This window comes from Erpetoichthys calabaricus, chromosome 3 (assembly GCF_900747795.2).
Source record: "Erpetoichthys calabaricus chromosome 3, fErpCal1.3, whole genome shotgun sequence".
NCBI lineage: Eukaryota > Metazoa > Chordata > Cladistia > Polypteriformes > Polypteridae > Erpetoichthys > Erpetoichthys calabaricus.
This window is the reverse complement of record NC_041396.2, coordinates 300,479,958-300,500,930: the sequence shown is the minus strand read 5'-3', so window position 1 is coordinate 300,500,930 and position 20,973 is coordinate 300,479,958. Positions and strand designations below refer to the sequence as shown.

Here is a 20,973-nt window from a genome sequence, read left to right as displayed (position 1 = left end):
TGGGGTGATGGCTTAATGACTCAAAACATACAGCCAAGACAATGGTGCAGTGGCTTCAGGACAAGTCTCTGAATGTCCCCAAGTGGCCACGCAGAACATGTGTGGGTAGACCTGAGGCTGGCAGGTCACATACGCTTCCCGTCCAGTCTGTAACAGAGCCGGAGAGGATCTGCAAGGAAGAATGGGATCAAATGTCCAAATCCAGGTGTGCAAAGCTTGTAGAGACTTACAGTGTGGACTCGAAGCTAGAATTGCTGACAAAGGGGCTTCAAAGGGGGTCTGAATACTTCTGTGAATGAGTGATTTCATTTTCTGATTTTTAAGAAAAGTTGCGAAAAATTGCCGGGAACACACGTTCACTTTGTCATTATGAGCTATTGAGTGTCGATTGATAGGTTAAATTATAATGAAACGTACAATACAATAAAATATGCAGAAAGCGAAGGGGTCTCGATACTTTCTGAATCCGCACCTGGGGGTTGGGGGGGGGGGTAGTAGTGCAGCAGAGCGTTAACGATGCACAAGTTTTAGATGAACTGAGCTGAGTCTGAGAGTTCTAGATAGGGGTCGCCAGAGAGCGGAATGTGACAACAGTGAAATTCCGCTTTGGGGACACGGCGGTGAGAGCGAGCGAGCGAGCGAGCGTTAGAGGTGGCGGCTGTCAGGGGACTGAGTGGCCGCGCTGTTTCAGGGGGTTGCAATGAATCATACATTTAATAAAAGTGTACACGTTATCAAGTTATTTGTAGAATCCGAGCGTACTGCATACAGCGGTTAAACGCTGGACTAAGTTTGAAGGGGCGGAAAAAAGTAACGTTTAACTTTATTGTTAGCTTTAAAGTGCACATACATCACTAAACGAGCAAAAAGAAAACTTCTCGTAAACCAGTAGTGCGTATCTTTTCATTAATAAACTCCCCAGTGACAGCCTGTTGAACATGCGGCTCTGTGGCGCAATGGATAGCGCATTGGACTTCTAGTCAAGCACCCTAGGAGAGGTGATTCAAAGGTTGTGGGTTCGAGTCCCACCAGAGTCGATTTTTTTTTTTTTTTTTTAAAGACTACACGGTTCGTCAAATACCAAAACTTTTTTTTTCTTTTCTCCTCGATCTTACTTTATGCAATAAACAATAATACAAATTTATGAAAATCTTTAAAGCTTAAGAGCCTTTTATCACGCGACAACGTGTGTCTGTTTAACTTCGTTGCACTTTCTTCGCATCGGGAAAATACAAAGAAGCCTGAAGATCCGACTTGACGTGTTGTCGGCAAAACAACTCACTGGAATCCTAAAAGTGGATTTAATTTTTTTTTAAAGTACCTGAACGTTTTTTTCACAGTTCTTATAACTTTCACATCGCAGTGTTGCTCATTTAAAGTGCATCGAGTTGAAGTTTTCAACTTGTTCAGAACTCGCTCTAACAAAAGGAAAAAATACACAAACAGAGAGAGAGGGGTCACTTCCGGAAAAAGTTACGGAGGCGCCGATGGTGCTGTGCGTGCGCGCCCCCGGTGTACGACTGAAATTACGCGCGGGGGCTCGTACGAGCACGCGGGGTAATTTTTTTTTCTGTTTCGTCGGCTAACTCTTCATAAAGTTTGCTTTTTCTTTCCAAATCCTATATTTATTTTTACGTTTTTTATTTTCATATATACTACAATGCTAATACGAGATAACTATTAGCAATTAACCATTTAGTTCAACTAATCGTATTTTGACTAAATTGTTAACCCCTCCCAGTTCGAGTCTACAACGTGGCTCTGTGGCGCAATGGATAGCGCATTGGACTTCTAGTATAAGCACTTGGAAGAAGTGATTCAAAGGTTGTGGGTTCGAGTCCCACCAGAGTCGAGGTTTTGTCTATCTATCTATCTGTCTATCTAATAATTATATAGTGCCTTTCATATATATCTATCTATTTATCTATCTAATAATTATATAGTGCCTTTCATATCTATCTATCTATTTATCTGTCTAATAATTATATAGTGCCTTTCATATATGCATATATATGCTCCGTCCTTGAAGACCTTTCATTACGTGTTGTTTATCCCACGTCATTTCAGCGAGGTGGATTTCAATCGAATGCACCGAAACAATACGTGTCTTGTTCACACAAGTAGTCTTGTTCTGTGCTAATTTACACATTTTAATATCGTTCTTAAACGCGTTAATCCAGTTCGGGGTCATGGGGACGTTGTTTTAATGAAAAATGTTATTAATTATAACTCTTTATTTAAAGCATCATAATGTTGACATGACTATTCAACTGCTACAAATGTTCCCGAAATGAATTTCACAGTTTTTAGAATATTAGTATTTCCCGTAAATCAGAACAATCGCAACTTCGACTTGAGTTGCTGTCTTTTGCAGAATCGGTGCGCCGATGTGTGTGAATGGGAACACGCGCTGGGATTTGAAATCGATTTTGCTGTTTCTTAGTTACGGGGAGCCGTCACGTGACAGGACAAAACCGGCATAACCGAGTGGAAATCTCAGGCCGGCGCGCGTGTGGTTCCCCCTGCAGTTGTGTGCCGACGACAGGCTATTGCACTTTCTGACCTTTATCGTTTTCCTTTATTTTTCCGGCGCCCCCGAGCAGCCGTGAGTCGAGGTAATTCTTGGTAGCGAAAACCAATCAGATCGCTTTCTGCTACCAAGATTCTACCAAGAATTGAAAGCTCAGGCCAATCGCAGCCCGTATCGGCTACCAAGAATTGACCATTCACAAACCGCCTCGGCTACCAAGAATAGTCCAATGACGGCTCGGTCGGCTACCAAGAATTGGCGAATCACGGCTCGTGTTGGCTACCAAAACTCGGAAAGGGCGGGTCAACCGCTTGTCATGAACTTTCTAAAAATGTTACTCACGAGTGTCGTGCAGATATTTTTAAAAACTTTATTTTGGAGATATTTTCTTCCATTCAGCAATGTGCCGTGAGCGGGATTCGAACCTCAGCTCTGAGGTAATTTCTCGTAGATCGTCTCTCGAAACTCGCAGCTATACCTCGACGCATGCGCGCAATCCTCACAGCTACCGTTTTCTTACAAGGCACATTAACTTGAAAAACGCGAAAGGGCATCAAAACAAGGTTAAGTTTCTAAAAACATCTAAATGATTACATTTTTCTGACAGGACTCTTCTTGCACCTGTGTGAAGTTTGCATGTTCTCCCTGTGCCCACATGGGTTTCCTCCGAGTGCTCTGGTTTTCCCACAAAGACTCTTGTGAATTGGTGATGTTAAATTAGCTACTGATGCACGCGTGTCCACCCTGTGATGGAGTGCCACCCTGTCCAGAAGTTGTTCCTGCCAAAGATCGCTGGGATAGGCTCCAGCTGACTCACAGCCACAACCATTGTATCTCAAAAGGTTTACCAGTGCAGACCCGGCTTTGGATAAACAGGTTTAGAAAATGGATGGCTGGACTGTGGGGCTCCATCAATCAAGACATCGAACTTAATTCAACAAACGCGTTCATACATTGACGCGTCCTAAAGGAAAGAAAAAAGAGTGCTGTGCAAAATGTAAAAGGAAAAGTTTGTTTTTTGCAGCTGCTGCAACATTACAATGGTGCCGAGTTTATCGCTTCAGCATCATGGAGTATTACAAAGCCTAGACGTATGGATTTTAAACTTTCTTCAAATTTTTCACATTAAAAGGCCAAGCAAGGCGGGGTTAGCCTGTGTGCACATGACTGGACATTGATAGGCTAAGCAATCAAAGTAGACCACAGCATTAACAATTACAGTGCACCATCTGTTGAAATGTACAGTTGTGTGAAAAACTATTTGCCCCCTTCCTGATTTCTTATTCTTTTGCATGTTTGTCACACAAAATGTTTCTGATCATCAAACACATTTAACCATTAGTCAAATATAACACAAGTAAACACAAAATGCAGTTTTTAAATGATGGTTTTTATTATTTAGGGAGAAAAAAAATCCAAACCTACATGGCCCTGTGTGAAAAAGTAATTGCCCCCTTGTTAAAAAATAACCTAACTGTGGTGTATCACACCTGAGTTCAATTTCCGTAGCCACCCCCAGGCCTGATTACTGCCACACCTGTTTCAATCAAGAAATCACTTAAATAGGAGCTGCCTGACACAGAGAAGTAGACCAAAAGCACCTCAAAAGCTAGACATCATGCCAAGATCCAAAGAAATTCAGGAACAAATGAGAACAGAAGTAATTGAGATCTATCAGTCTGGTAAAGGTTATAAAGCCATTTCTAAAGCTTTGGGACTCCAGCGAACCACAGTGAGAGCCATTATCCACAAATGGCAAAAACATGGAACAGTGGTGAACCTTCCCAGGAGTGGTCGGCCGACCAAAATTACCCCAAGAGCGCAGAGACGACTCATCCGAGAGGTCACAAAAGACCCCAGGACAACGTCTAAAGAACTGCAGGCCTCACTTGCCTCAATTAAGGTCAGCGTTCACGACTCCACCATAAGAAAGAGACTGGGCAAAAACGGCCTGCATGGCAGATTTCCAAGACGCAAACCACTGTTAAGCAAAAAGAACATTAGGGCTCGTCTCAATTTTGCTAAGAAACATCTCAATGATTGCCAAGACTTTTGGGAAAATACCTTGTGGACTGATGAGTCAAAAGTTGAACTTTTTGGAAGGCAAATGTCCCGTTACATCTGGCGTAAAAGGAACACAGCATTTCAGAAAAAGAACATCATACCAACAGTAAAATATGGTGGTGGTAGTGTGATGGTCTGGGGTTGTTTTGCTGCTTCAGGACCTGGAAGGCTTGCTGTGATAGATGGAACCATGAATTCTACTGTCTACCAAAAAAATCCTGAAGGAGAATGTCTGGCCATCTGTTCGTCAACTCAAGCTGAAGCGATCTTGGGTGCTGCAACAGGACAATGACCCAAAACACACCAGCAAATCCACCTCTGAATGGCTGAAGAAAAACAAAATGAAGACTTTGGAGTGGCCTAGTCAAAGTCCTGACCTGAATCCAATTGAGATGCTATGGCATGACCTTAAAAAGGCGGTTCATGCTAGAAAACCCTCAAATAAAGCTGAATTACAACAATTTTGCAAAGATGAGTGGGCCAAAATTCCTCCAGAGCGCTGTAAAAGACTCATTGCAAGTTATCGCAAACGCTTGATTGCAGTTATTGCTGCTAAGGGTGGCCCAACCAGTTATTAGGTTCAGGGGGCAATTACTTTTTCACACAGGGCCATGTAGGTTTGGATTTTTTTTTCTCCCTAAATAATAAAAACCACCATTTACAAACTGCATTTTGTGTCTACTTGTGTTATATTTGACTAATGGTTAAATGTGTTTGATGATCAGAAACATTTTGTGTGACAAACATGCAAAAGAATAAGAAATCAGGAAGGGGGCAAATAGTTTTTCACACCACTGTATTTGTTGGAAAGTATTTTGTAATGCATGTACTGATAAAATGCATTGCATTTGTCATTCCAACAGAGGGTGCTTTACAAACATTTGCAGTAACATTATCACAAATGTATGTGATACACCTTCTGTTGGAATGACAGATGCAATGCATTTTATTACTACAAACATTTGTGTTGCACCATCTGTTGAAATGAAACATTCAATGCACTTTATTACTACAAACATTTGTGTTGCACCATCTGCAATGCATATGTCCTCTGCTCTAGCCCATTTGGTATGGGTTTCATGAAAGCAGTGTTACTATTGTGGGGCACCATCTGTTGGAAAGACAAATGCAATCCATATGTTCTCTGTTATATTCCATTTGATATTTGATTCGTGAAAGCAGTGTTGATGTTTGTGATGCTTCATGTGTTGAACTGGAAAATGCAATGCATTTTATTACTACAAATGTTTATGATATGCCATCTCTTGGAATGACAAATGCAATGCATACTGTATATCCTGTTATATGACGTTTGGTATAGGTTAGTTGAAAGCAGTATTAATGTTTGTGATGTGCATCTTTTGGAATGACAAATGCAATGCATACATCCTGTTTTATGACATTTGTTCTAGGGTCATGAAAGCAGTGTTCATGTTTGTGATGTGCCATCTGGTGGAATAACAAATTCAATCCCTATGCCCTTTGTTATATGCCATTTGGTATGGGATTTGTGAAAGCAGTGTTTGTGATGCATCATCAGTTGGAATGACAAATTAAATGTATTTTATTACTGCAAACGTTTGTGATGTGCCATGTGTTGAAATGGAAAATGCAATGTATTTTATTACTACAAATGTTTGTGATGTGCCATCTCTTGGAATGACAAATGCAATGCATATGTCCTCTTATATGACATTTTGTATAGGTTAGTTGAAAGCAGTATTAATGTTTGTGATGTGCCATCTGGTGGAATGACAAATTCAATCCATATGCCCTTTGTTATATGCCATTTGGTATGGGATTTGTGAAAGCAGTGTTTGTGATGCATCATCAGTTGGAATGACAAATTAAATGTATTTTATTACTGCAAACGTTTGTGATGCGCCATGTGTTGAAATGGAAAATGCAATGTATTTTATTACTACAAATGTTTGTGATGTGCCATCTCTTGGAATGACAAATGCAATGCATATATCCTCTTGTATGACGTTTGGTATAGGTTAGTTGAAAGCAGTATTAATGTTTGTGATGTGCATCTTTTGGAATGACAAATGCAATGCATACATCCTGGTATATGACATTTGTTCTAGGGTCATGAAAGCAGTGTTCATGTTTGTGATGTGCCATCTGGTGGAATAACAAATTCAATCCCTATGCCCTTTGTTATATGCCATTTGGTATGGGATTTGTGAAAGCAGTGTTTGTGATGCATCATCAGTTGGAATGACAAATTAAATGTATTTTATTACTGCAAACGTTTGTGATGTGCCATGTGTTGAAATGGAAAATGCAATGCATTTTATTACTACAAATGTTTGTGATGTGCCATCTCTTGGAATGACAAATGCAATGCATATGTCCTCTTATATGACATTTTGTATAGGTTAGTTGAAAGCAGTATTAATGTTTGTGATGTGCCATCTGGTGGAATGACAAATTCAATCCATATGCCCTTTGTTATATGCCATTTGGTATGGGATTTGTGAAAGCAGTGTTTGTGATGCATCATCAGTTGGAATGACAAATTAAATGTATTTTATTACTGCAAACGTTTGTGATGTGCCATGTGTTGAAATGGAAAATGCAATGCATTTTATTACTACAAATGTTTGTGATGTGCCATCTCTTGGAATGACAAATGCAATGCATATGTCCTCATATATGACATTTTGTATAGGTTAGTTGAAAGCAGTATTAATGTTTGTGATGTGCCATCTGGTGGAATGACAACTTCAATCCATATGCCCGTTGTTATATGCTTTCACAAATCCCATACCAAATGGCAGTGTTTGTGATACATCATCAGTTGGAATGACAAATTGAATGTATTTATTACTGCAAATGTTTGTGGGGCGCCATGTGTTAAAATGGAAAATGCAATGCATTTTATTACTACAAATGTTTGTGATGCATCATCTGTTGGAATAACAAATACAATGTATTGTATTACTGCAAAGGTTTGTCCTCTGTTATATGCCATTTGGTATGGGTTACATGAAAGCAGTTTTAATGTTTGTGACATGCCATATGTTGGAATGACATATGCAATGCATTTTATTACTACAAATGTTTGTGGTGAGCCATCTGTTGGCATGACAGAGACACAGTAACCAGATGGACACACAGATACACAGACACACAGACATTTATCCTTTAATAAAGGTGTAAATATACCAAGCTGTGAAAAAGTATTTGCCTCTTTCTGATTTCCTCTAGTTTTGCTTATTCATAACACTTGTTTCTGATCTCCAAACAAATTTAGTATAATACAAAAGACAATCTTAGAAAACACAATACACCGTTTTTAAATGATCATTGGATTTTCTGAAGAAAAATTGAGAGATTGTCCTCCTAAACTTAATGCTTGGTTGTGCCAACTTCAGCAGCAACAACCGCAATCAAAGAGTCCCTTCTGGTAACAGGAGATCAGCCTTTGGCACTTGTATCCAAAACAACTTACAAAGGACATCGGTGTAATTAAGTGACTTCAGTATGGGGACAGTTTTGAACAGGTGTGGCATGAAAAGGGTACAAATACTGGTCATCACAAGTGAAGAGCCCAGAACAGTCCCTCAGTTACAAATCCTAACAGTTAGAAATTCACCAGACTAAAGAGTCTTCAAAACAGCAGTGTGGATGGAGCACCAGATGCCATGAATGAGGACCGTCAGTGGAGAAGGATCTCATGAAGGATATCTCTGTATTTTGCTCCATTCAGCTTCCCTTGACCCTGTCGAGTTGGCCACTCCCTGTCGCTGCTACCGCCAACCTTCACCATTGCACAGGGGGTGATCAGTGCCATGTTTCCTCCAGATGTGAGGCCATACAGTTCACAGACCCGAGAGTGTTGTTTCTCATGGTCTGCACGTTCTGTAAGAGCCTTTTTTACAAATTCCAAGCAGGCTTTCATGTGTTGTCTGAGAACTCAGCCATAAATCTCAAATCGGTGGAATGTTCCAGTAGTGGGTTGTCCTTCCGCAAGCTTCTCCCATTTCCACACAGGTTCTGTGGAGCTCAGTCAGAGTGACCACTCTGTTGTCAAGGCCTCTTCCTTATTAGGAGGACAGCTCTAGGAAGAGTTGTAGTTGTTTCAAACATACTTCATTTAATAAAAATAAAAAAAACACAATGGAGGCCTGCGGTGGGCTGATGCTCTGCCCGGGATTTGTTCCTGCCTTGTGCCCTGTGCTGGCTGGGATTGGCTCCAGCAGACCCCCGTGACCCTGTGTTAGGATATTGACTGACAATGGAGGCCACTGTGTTCTTGGGAACCTCCAATGCCATAGACTTCCTCAGACTGGTGCCTTGACACAATCCTGTCTCTCAGCTCTGTAGACAATTCCTTCAACCTCAGGGTTTGCTTTTTGCTCATCTGGTAGGCGTTCTCTAGAATGGTGTGTGCCTTTCCTAATCATGTCCAATCAATTCAGAAAGCATTTGATGAGGTGCCACATGACAGGGTGGGCATCAAACCAAAAGAAGTGGCAGTTCAGGGTGGGTACAGAATTGGCTCAAACGCGGGAAGCAGAGGGTGATGGTGTGAGGTACTTCATCAGAATTGGCTGATGTTAAGAGTGGTGTCCAGCAGGGGGCAGTGCTAGGGCCAATGCCATTTGTAATATTTATAAATGATTTATTATTTATTTATTTCGCCTTATACAATTTCTTGTATTAGGAATTTGTTAGTTTTTGCATACCCCTTGCGGTCAGAGCGCCCCTGGAGCAATTACAGGTTAAGGGTCTTGCTCAAGGGCCCAGCAGAGTAGGATCTCTCTTGGCAGTGACGGGGATTCGAACCGGCAACCTTCTGGATACCAGCGCAGATCATTAGCCTCAGAGCCACCAGGAATATAAAGAACAAGCTGGTTAAGTTTGCAGATGATACCAAGACAGGTGGATTAGCAGATAATTTGGAATCTGTTAGATCATCACAGAGGGGCTTGAATAGTAGACAGGGTGGGCAGATTTGTGGCAGATGAAATGTAATGTCAGTAAATGTAAAGAATTACAAATAGGAAGGAAAAATGTGAGGTGTGAAAACACAATCGGGGGATCTGAAAATCGAGAGACCACCTTATGAGACGGATTTAGGAGTCATAGTGGACTCTAAGCTATCGACTTCCAGACAGTGTTCAGAAGCCATGAAGAAGGCTAACAGAATGTCAGGTTATATAGCGCCTTGATGTGTGGAGTACAAGTCACAGGAGGTTCTGCTCAAGCTTTATAACACACTGGTGAGGCCTCATCTGGAGTCCTGTGGTCAGTTTATGACTCCATAAAGACACAGCAGCGCTAGAAAAGGTCCAGAGAAGAGCGACGAGGCTGATTGAAAGGTACATGGGATGAGTTATGAAGATTAAAAGAGCTGAGTCTTTACAGTGATGAAGAGGAGATCTGACTGAAGTGTTTAAAATGAGGAAGGGAATTAGTGCAGTGGATCAGACGGTGAAATTAAAATGAGGTCATCAAGAACACGGGGACACAGTTGGAAACTTGTGAAGGGGAAATTACACACAAATATTAGGAAGTGTTTCTACACACAGAGAGCCACAGACACATGTGACCAAGTAGTGTGGTAGACAGGAGGACTACATGGACTTTCAAAACTCAACTTGATGTGGATAGGACTGATGAGTTTTGCTGGGCTGAATGGCCTGTTCTCGTCCAGTTTGTTCTAATGTTCTAATAGCATGTTTGGTTATATAGCGCCCTGTTATGTGGAGTGCAAGTCAAGGGAGTTTATTTAAAACACTGGGGAGGCCTCATCTGGAGTCCTGAGTGCAGCTTATGACTCCATAAAGACACAGCAGTACAAGAAAAGGTCCAGAGAAGAGCGATGAGGCTGATTGAGGGGCTACAGGGGGTGAGTTATGAAGATTAAAAGAGCTGAGCCTTTACAGAGATGAAGAGGAGACCTGACTGATGTGTGCAAAATGATGAAGGGAATTAGTGCAGTGGGTCAGACGGTGACTTTAAAATGAGTTCATCAAGAACACGGGGACACAGTTGGAAACTTGTGAAGGGGAAATATTAAACAAACATTAGGGAGTGTTCCGCGATGGGCTGGCGCCCTGCCCGGGATTTGTTCCTGCCTGTGTTGGCTGGGATTGGTTCCAGCAGACTCCCGTGACCCTGTGTTAGGATATAGTGGGTTGGATAATGAATGGATGGATAGGGAGTGTTTCTACTCACAAAGAGGCACATACACATGTGACCAAGTAGTGTGATAGACAGGAGGACTATATGGACTTTCAAAACTCAACGAGATGTGGATAGGACTGATGAGCTTTGCTGGGCTGAATGGTCTGTTCTCGTCCAGTTTGTCATAATGTTCTAATAATAATAATAATAATAATATTATAATAATAATAATAACCGATCCCTCTCCCACTTGGACAGAGGCAGTGGTGCTGTAAGAATTATGTTTCTGGACTTCTTTAGCGCCTTCAACACCATTCAACCTCTGCTCCTTAGGAACAAGCTGACAGAGATGGGAGTAGATTTATACTTGGTGGCATGGATCATGGACTATCTTACAGACAGACCTCAGTATGTGCGTCTTGGGAACTGCACGTCTTACATTGTGGTCAGCAGCACAGGAGCACCACAGGGGACTGTACTTTCTCCGGTCCTGTTCAGCCTATATACATCAGACTTCCAATACAACTCGGAGTCCTGCCATGTGCAAAAGTTCGCTGACGACACTGAGATCGTGGGCTGCATCAGGAGTGGGCAGGAGGAGGAGTATAGGGACCTCATCAAGGATTTTGTTAAATGGTGCAACTCAAACCACCTACAACTGAACACCAGCAAAACCAAGGAGCTGGTGGTGGATATTAGGAGGACCAGACCCCTCATGGACCCCGTGATCATCAGAGGTGACTGTGTGCAGAGGGTACAGACCTATAAATATCTAGGAGTGCAGCTGGATGATAAACTGGACTGGACTGCCAATACTGATGCTCTGTGTAAGAGAGGACAGAGCCGGTTATACTTCCTTAGAAGGCTGACGACCTTCAACATCTGCAATAAGATGCTGCAGATGTTCTATCAGACGGTTGTGGTGAGTGCCCTCTTCTACACTGTGGTATGCTGGGGAGGCAGCATTAAGAAGAGGGACACCTCACGCCTGGACAAATTGGTGAGGAAGGCAGGCTCTATTGTTGGCATGGAGCTGGACAGTCTGACATCTGTGGCAGAGCGACGGGCGCTGAGCAGACTCCTGTCAATCATGGAGAATCCACTGCATCCACTGAACAGGATCATCTCCAGACAGAGGAGCAGCTTCAGCGATAGACTGCTGTCACCGTCCTGCTCCACTGACAGACTGAGGAGATCGTTCCTCCAAAAACACTATGTGACTCTTCAGTTCCACCCGGGGGGGTAAACTTTAACATTATAAAAAGTTACTGTCTGTTATATCTGCATTGTTATCACTCTTTAATTTAATATTGTTTATCAGTATGCTGCTGCCGGAGTATGTGAATTTCCCCTTGGGATTAATAAAGTATCTATCTATCTATCTATCTATCTATCTATCTATCTATCTATCTATCTATCTATCTATCTATCTATCTAATTGCATGTTTGGTTATATAGCACCCTGTTATGTGGAGTGCAAGTCAAGGGAGTTTATTTAACACACTGTGGAGGCCACATCTGGAGTCCTGGGTGCAGTTTTGGTCCAGAGAAGAGCAACAAGGCTGATTGCAGGGCTGCAGGGGGTGAGTTATGAAGATTTAAAATGATGAAGAGAATTAGTGCAGTGGATCGATACTGTTATGTTAAAATGAGTTCATCAAGAACACGGGGACACGTTTGAAACTTGTGAAGGGGAAATTTCACACAAACATTAGGAAGAGAACCACAGACACAGTAAGTGACCAAGTAGTGTGGTAGGCAGGAGGATTTTAGGGACTTTCAAAACTCAACTTGATGTTATTTTAGAAGAATGAAGTGAACGGGACTGGCGAGCTTTGGTGTGCTGAATGGCCTGTTGTCGTCACGATTGTTGTAATGTTCTCATCTTCTAACAAAATGTGTTTATGGATTGAGGAGATGACACATAAAGGGGCTTCAAATGATCAAACCAGGTCAAATTTAAACCAAAGACCATCTAAGGGTTAAAACCCTGAGCAGCTCAAGGCTGAAGTGTGAAATACTAAAATGAGAAAGCGCTGCAGACCTTCTGCTATTCAACACCAACAACAGCATTTATTTCTATAGCACATTTTCATATTAACTCTGTGGCTCAAAGTGACATCACAAATGTTTACAAGATGTCAAAGAGAAAGTTACAAGAAAAGAAAAACAAACATGATTAGACAATAATATTAAGGAATAAGTAACAAATACATCTATAATATCCTTAAAAAAACAGATAAATATCAAGTAGAAGAGTGGCGTCCTTATATACAGTGTCATAATGTCAGTTTCTAAGGATGAGTGCGATGATAAGGACAGATGGCCAGGAGGACAGAAAAAAAAAAGAAAACTCCAGTAAAGCTCCAGAAAAACAAAATCTGCAGGGGTTCCAAGGTCAAAAGACCACCTACTGGGCATTTCATCTGACATAAATGTTCTTTCCTCTTTGTTTCCAGGCTTAACACAATAGGATTTGATAAAGTGGGTCTTGTGGACAGCTGGGGTGCCAGCCTTCATTCCAGCATTCCAGGGGGCTGCCTGGTGCCTTCATCAGGTGGTGGTGGTGCAGATTGCCACCACAGAAGAACCGGAAAAGACAGCAGCGAAAAGTGGAGATGAGTAAAGAATGTGGATCCCCGAAAAATATAATTTTACGCCCATATATTAGCTAAAATGTCCATTCATCCATTATCCAACCCGCTATATCCTAAGTGCAGGGTCATAGGGGTCTGCTGGGGCCAATCCCAGGGCGCAAGGAAGGAAACAAACCCCAGGCAGGGCACACACACCAGGGACAATTTCAGATTGCCAATGTACCTAACCTGCATGTCTTTGGACTGTGGGAGGAAACCCACGCAGACACGGGGAGAACATGCAAACTCCACACAGGGAGGAACGGGGAAGTGAACCCGGGTCTCCTAACTGCGAGGCAGCAGCGCTACTACTGCGCCACCATGAATATATCCATTATTATCCAACCTGCTATATCCTAACTACAGGGTAACGGGGTCTGCTGGAGCCAATCCCAGCCAACACAGGGCGCAAGGTAGGAAACAAACCCTGGGCAGGGTGCCAGCCCACCGCATGGCACACACACACACACCAAGCACACACTAGGGAGAATTTAGAATCACCAATGCACCTAACCTGCATGTCTTTGGACTGTGGGAGGAAACCAACACAGACACGGGGAGAACATGCAAACTTCACGCAGGGAGGGGACCCGGGAAGCAAACCCAGGTCCCCAGGTCTCCCAACTGCGAGGCAGCAGCGCTACCCACTGTGCCACCATGCCACCCTGTGTAAGAAACATTTAACATGATACAGCGATATTACACATGGAGAAGGCAATACATTTGTTTAGCATTTACTTAAGTCTTTAGAGTCCTGGTACTCCCTGTTTGTGAGCAATGGATGCTATTCAGTGACCTGAGATGAAGACTCCTTCATGAGAGTCTCTTCAGAGAATCCTTGGGTGCCGCTGGTTTGACCTTGTATTGCTCAGAGTCCTGAATGAGGCACAAGACCTCCATTGTGGGGGAGCATCAGTTACGGCACTACGGCCATGTGGTGCGATTACCCGAGGGTGATCCGGCTTATTGTTGAGGACCCGAGTGGATGGACCAGGCCAAGGGGACATAACACCTGGCTGCAGCAGGTAGAGGGTAATTTCCAGAGGGTGGGCGTGGGATTCCAAGCTGTTTCATCATGTGGTGGGTGTAGCAACACACTCTACCAGTGCATACCCCCTAACCTGACCTGACTTGACCTGACCTGGTTAGCTGGAAAGAGATAGGAAAGACATCCCAGAGCAGAACTTGCTGGAGCAGGTGTCATTGATGGCTAAATACAGGGTCATGGGGGTCTGCTGGAGCCAATCCCAGCCAAAACAGGGCGCAAGGCAGGAAACAAACCCCAGGCAGGGCGCCAGCCCACCGCAGGGCACACACACTAGGGACAATTTAGAAACACCAATGTACCTAACCTGCATGTCTTTGGACTGTGGGAGGAAACCCAGACAGACACGGGGAGAACATGCAAACTCCACACAGGGAGGACCCAAGAAGCGAACCACAGGTCTCCTTACTGCGAGGCAGCAGCACTACCACTGTGCCACCGTGCCGCCTTAGCTAAATTGTAGCTATGAAAAATTAGTTTTTAGCAGTTTTTTTTATATGTTCTGCAGTATTAGCCTGGCGAATTTCTATTGGTAAATTATTCCAGATTTTAGGTGCATAACAGCAAAAGTCCACCTCACCACTTCTTTTAAGCCTGGCTCTTGGAATTACATTATTTAAAGATCTAAAGTTACAACTTGGAGTGTAGAGGGATAGACATTCTAGGATGGAGAGGATAATCCTTAGTGTTAGAGCTGAGGTCACTCGGGCTGTGAAAACAGCGCTGAAAGTGTTAGTCCCGAGTGTCACTGGGGCAACTGCATAGACGCGCCTCACGTAATCGTTAGTCCCGAGGATCACTCGGGCTGGAAAAGTGCCAACCGCTTTAGTGCTGAGCGTTACCGGGGCAACAGTGTAGGCGTGTCTTGCGTAAGCGTCGTGCCCGAGTGTTACCCAGGTAACGGTGCAGGCCGGGCTTGTCCTAGCCTCATAATGGAAACGTTTCTCAGCAGCCCAGGTCAGTGAGAGGAGCAGTGATGAAGAAGTAAATCTGTCCTCGGGCAGGGAAATTGAAACGGACAGTGAAATCAAAAAGTGATTCTGGTGACAATCGCACATGTGAAGTGCGCTGTTCAAAAGGTGATTAGTCTGGCAAGAAAATCCGCAAGCAATCGCGCTCCTTTCCTCCTAACTATGACTTTGCATTGAGTATTTTACCGTGCTTCAAGATATAGCACACAAATGACACATTGTGACGGTAATTAGCGTTATTTTTATTGTTATTATTATTATTATTTGTATCATTATTATACTTTCTACACTTTTGACTTTGTACTTTTAGCGTTTCACACGTTTTACAGTAGAAAGATCAGATTTAATAAATATGCAATCTTTCAAGCCAAAAATCCAAGCCTTTTACATTTTAGGGCATAATAGACTATCCATCCATCCATTTTCCAACCCGCTGAATCCGAACACAGGGCTCTACTGGAGCCAATCCCAGCAGGAACCAATCCCGGGCAGGGTGCCAATCCACCTAACCTACATGTCTTTGGACTGTGAGAGGAAACCGGAGCGCCAGGAGGAAACCCACGCAGACACGGGGAGAACATGCAAACTCCACGAAGAGAGGACACGGGAAGCGAACCCAGGTCTCCCAACTGCGAGGCAGCAGCACTACCCACTGCGCCAGATTTTCTTTTCTTAGTTAAGATTCTCGCTGCTGCATTCTGCACTAATCATAACCGTCTGATGTCTTTCGTCCTGTTAGGAGTGCGTTACAGTAATCGACTAAAAACAAAAGTGTGAACTCGTTTTTCAGCGTCTTGCAAAGTTATGAGGTCTACCTTTTGCTATATTCCTTAAGTAAAAAAAATGCAGATCAATTTGCCATTTAAAGTTTAGATCAAAGTCCATGATTACGCCTAAATTCTTTACCTCCGCCTTGACTTTTAAACCTCAGGGATCAAGTTTATTTCTAATAACCTGGCAATTTTCATATTTTCCAATATTTAAGATTTTTTTTTTTATTATTTAGTTTGGGAAAGCTTTTCCTCAATCCTTTCGTCTTACATCGCCGGTCTGCTTCTGTCCGACATGACAAGACTCTCTGATGTTATAACCGAACCATCAAGATGGTTTACACTTGAAGAAATGGATGGCGTTGGAGGATCATGGTCCAGTCGGCTGTGCATGCAAGAATGAAATAACACCCCATATTTAGGTACGTTATAAAATAACCGTCCGTCTTCTTGAGAGAGAGAGAGAGAGATGACGCAAATAATAAATGGCGCGCAATTTAACCCTTAAATTCCTGCTCCAAAACTGCGCAACGGGCGTGAGTTAAGATTCCTCGCTTTCTGCCAAGTGTCTTTATGTATTTATTATAATGAAAAGAAATCATCTTAAAACTTAGCTTTTTCCTAAAAGAAAATTCAAATATCACTCAGCGCTGCTTTCTTAAAAGTAACGGTTCTTTAATGACATTCCAGTGATTGTCTTTTGCGTAAGAAATTGACTCTTTGAATTTTAACTTGTAATTTCCAGTTGGGTACAAACAGATCAAAACCTTGAACTTACAGTGCGCGTGCAGCGTCCTTTTCGGATGACAAAGCCATCGTTGTGTCTCCAATCTCTTATCTTATATTCTTGGTTGTTTTTTCAACAGCGCTACTGTTTCGCAAAAGTGACACCAGAGTTTGCCTCCCGGGTGCTCCCTGTGTGCTGTCTGCGTGTTCATCCCGCAAGTGTGTGTGGACTGACGCCCTGTAGGGGTGTTGCTCCTGCCCTGTGCCTGATGATTGCTGCGATAGGCCCCCGCTGCCCCGTGAGCAATGCACGCCAATCCTTTAAGCTACATAGTAGTGTTGGGAAGTTCGGATCATTTTACCGACTCGGACCTTTGAGTCTCGTTCAGCAAAATTAACGAATCTTTTTTCGAGTCATTTCGTTCATTTTAGAAAAATATAATTAAAATGTTACCTGTTACCTCCCTAACACATCTACTGCTTACACAAATGTTGATCACACTACAAACAAGACAAAACTATAATGCTATAAGAAACAGAAAATATTAATTAATTGTTTACCTGGGTCTTTAGTCTATGATTCGCTACTACTGAGCCGGTAAGTGGTCACGTGACAAAAGAACGAAAGACTCGAGGAATGAACTAATCAATTCTGTTTCCGGCTCAGACTGAGTTGTTTAAGCTTATGGGGCTGTCACGTGATGAACGAACGACTCGAAAAACCCGAAGACTCGAAAAAACTATAGAAACTTGCGCAAATGCGCATGCGCGACTGAACGAATCCCTTCTTCCCGAGTCACATTAAAGATTCGTTCAAAATGAACGAATCGTTCAAGAACGACCCATCACTACTACATAGGCGGCCGTTCAGGGCGCGTGCCACCACACGGGTACTACTAATTAAATTTAAGGGAAATCCCAACCCGCACAACAACCCCGACCTTCACTACCGCTATGAACACCGAGGGGTGCACTTTTAGTAAGAGGCGCGCGCTCCAGACCTTTCCGCCCATGCAATTCCTCCAAACCCATCCGCGTTCTGGACCTTTCACGCCATCCCAACACACCCACCCGGACCAGGCATCTCCCCCGAAAATATCCGCGATGTGGACACCGAGGGACGTCCTTTTGGTAGCTCGAGGGGCAACGCCTAGAGCTTCATAATGGCTTCAACTGGCAGTGCCCGCGACCCTGCCATGGACAAATGAGTTATAGGAAGACAGATGGACGATTACTAATGGAGCCTGTGGATAAAAATTAATAAAGTCTATTTCCGGAATCTTCACGTGGACGTATAACATTCCACTGTAGTGTCGGAATAATTCCCAAGTTAGGAGTTTATTTCAAACTTTATTGGAAAAACCGGCACTACATATAATTACTCCTCGAAACCCTACTGGACTGGACCTCCTTTTGTGCGCCTCACCACTAGGACCCCTGCTGCGCCCAGTTTGCCATCATAGCTGCCTGATTAATAATTCAGCAGGGCGGTTCTTCTGGGAACCAAAAATGTTATCGTCCTAAGTAACAACTTTAGCGTAGTTATTTATTAATTGATTTATTTTACCCTGCGGTGGGCTGACGCCTTGCCCAGGGTTTGTTTCCTGCCTTGCGCCCTGTGTTGGCTGGGATTGGCTCCAGCAGACCCCCGTGACCCTTAGGATATAGCGGGTTGGATAATGGATGGATGGATTTATTTTAATATGGGTTAGGAATACACTTTTAATATGTCATTGCGTAGCGCATTGGTTTTGTAACTCAATAAATTTAGGAAGGCTCAAATCAAATACGGTTGCTCGATTTTCTATAGACTGGTTAATGCCACGTGGCAATGTAACGCACTGACTTCTCTATACTCGCCAAAATGAATCCGCTAACCGAATATTTGTCTTGTTTCTTAGTCAACGTTATCTCATTGTGTGGGGAGAAATGAAACCTCCCTGAATGCTTGAAGGTTTGGGTTTTTAAAAAGTAACCGATCGATGAACGATGTCTGCTTGTAACTCTCGTTCGATCTCCAGTCAAACCTTTTCATACACCGACTCCATTTTAGTATTCTGTGACATTTTATTCCGTTCGAAGTTGTAATACTAAGAATTTCCTTCACTTCGTTTTAGAGTCCGTTTACAACGTGAGGGACATTATGCGAACGTCAGCTAAGTGGCCACAAAATTCACTTTGAACATATCGTGGGTAAGAGACCCTCACTGACCTGTTGTGTGACCTCTCAGTCTTTTTTATTTTCCTAACAGGTGGCTGTGTGGCGCAATGGATAGCGCATTGGACTTCTAGTAGAAACACTCTGAAGAAATGATGCAAAGGTGGTGGGTTTGAATCCCACCAGAGATGAGGTTTTACTGGCACAGACACTGCTGTCACTGACCTATTTCACAAAACAAAAAAAAATCTCTGTCGAAAAAAGGAATCGTTTTGGTATTTGTCACATGAAGACCCAGGGCCATCTGAACAGTGCAGAGGGCAATGAAGTCACGTTACTGATACATGAGTAGGAATGTAAGTAACTCAGGATCAAATGCCACCTTACAAAGGAAAGAAAACAAAGCTGTCTGGGATCTGTCCAGGAAGAATTAGGGACACTTTTGTTTGTAGAAATGCTGCCAGGGCTGGAGCTATGGGATCTGTTTAATCTTACTTAGGTGAGCACATCTAAACAGAAAAAGCAAAAAATGATAGGCAGGGAATGCACAGCGTGGGGGGGAAAAGCTGGGAGCTCTACGTGGGTGTCCTCATCAACACCTGCGAAATGGATGTATCTGTCTAGGTCATATAGTGCCTTTCATATCTATCTATCTATCTATCTATCTATCTATCTATCTATCTATCTATCTATCTATCTATCTATCTATCTATCTATCTATCTATCTATGTGTAAGGCACTATATAATAGATAGATAGATAGATAGATAGATAGATAGATAGATAGATAGATAGATAGATAGATAGATAGATAGATAGATAGATAGATAGATAGAGAGTGTGATGAACGGTTGGGTCCCATGCCCGGCCGGGACACCCCTGCTGCTTATGTTCCGGGGGAGCAACCATGGGCAGCCCAATACCTCCCTCAGGACGCTTGGTGGCAGCTTCCCTGGCCAACGGTGATTCCCCAACCTCCCGCAGGGCTACATGGGAGATGGAGTCCTCCACAGCCTTGTTGGGGCCTGGGGTGGCCGCTAGGGGGGGGCTGTCTGCTTTCAACAGCCTGTTTGGACGAATCTTCAGCCCCACCTGGAAGTGCAATTAGGACCAGGAGGTCAAGCACCTGGAACGCTTCCGGGTGGGCTATAAAAAGGGCCAGCCACCACCACTCAAGGGCCAGAGTCGGGAGGAAGAGGACTAAGCTTCAGGAGGAGTGGTGGTAGAGGAGAAAGGATTGTTGGTGTGTTGTAGAAGTGCTTTATGGACTGTGTATTCCCTATGGGTCACGGGGAAGGCGTGCGCCCATGGGTGAAGAACAATAAAAGTCTTGTTGTTACATACGTGCCTCTGTGTCCATCTGTGTCGAGTCAGGCACCTATGCAGCACTTCTGTTACAATAGATAGATAGATAGATAGATAGATAGATAGATAGATAGATAGATAGATAGATGTGTAAGGCACTATATAATAGATAGATAGATAGATAGATAGATAGATAGATAGATAGATAGATAGATATGAAAGGCACTTTATAATAGATAGATAGATAGATAGATAGATAGATAGATAGATAGATAGATAGATAGATAGATAGATAGATGTGTAAGGCACTATATAATAGATAGATAGATAGATAGATAGATAGATAGATAGATAGATAGATAGATAGATAGATATGAAAGGCACTTTATAATAGATAGATAGATAGATAGATAGATGTGTAAGGCACTATATAATAGATAGATAGATAGATAGATAGATAGATAGATAGATAGATAGATAGATAGATAGATAGATAGATAGATAGATAGATAGATAGATAGATGTGTAAGGCACTATATAATAGATAGATAGATAGATAGATAGATAGATAGATAGATAGATAGATAGATAGATAGATAGATAGATAGATGTGTAAGGCACTATATAA

General features: G+C 42.8%; 2 non-coding genes across 2 annotated transcripts; both read left to right on the top strand.

Annotated features, from left to right (window-relative positions):
* Positions 1–942: 942 nt before the first annotated feature.
* trnar-ucu (transfer RNA arginine (anticodon UCU)) lies at positions 943–1,037 on the top strand. Its single transcript has 2 exons — positions 943–979; positions 1,002–1,037. It is a non-coding gene; the product is annotated as a tRNA-Arg (tRNA).
* Positions 1,038–1,757: 720 nt separating this feature from the next.
* trnar-ucu (transfer RNA arginine (anticodon UCU)) lies at positions 1,758–1,852 on the top strand. The gene is made up of 2 exons: positions 1,758–1,794; positions 1,817–1,852. It is a non-coding gene; the product is annotated as a tRNA-Arg (tRNA).
* The last annotated feature ends 19,121 nt before the right edge of the window (positions 1,853–20,973 follow it).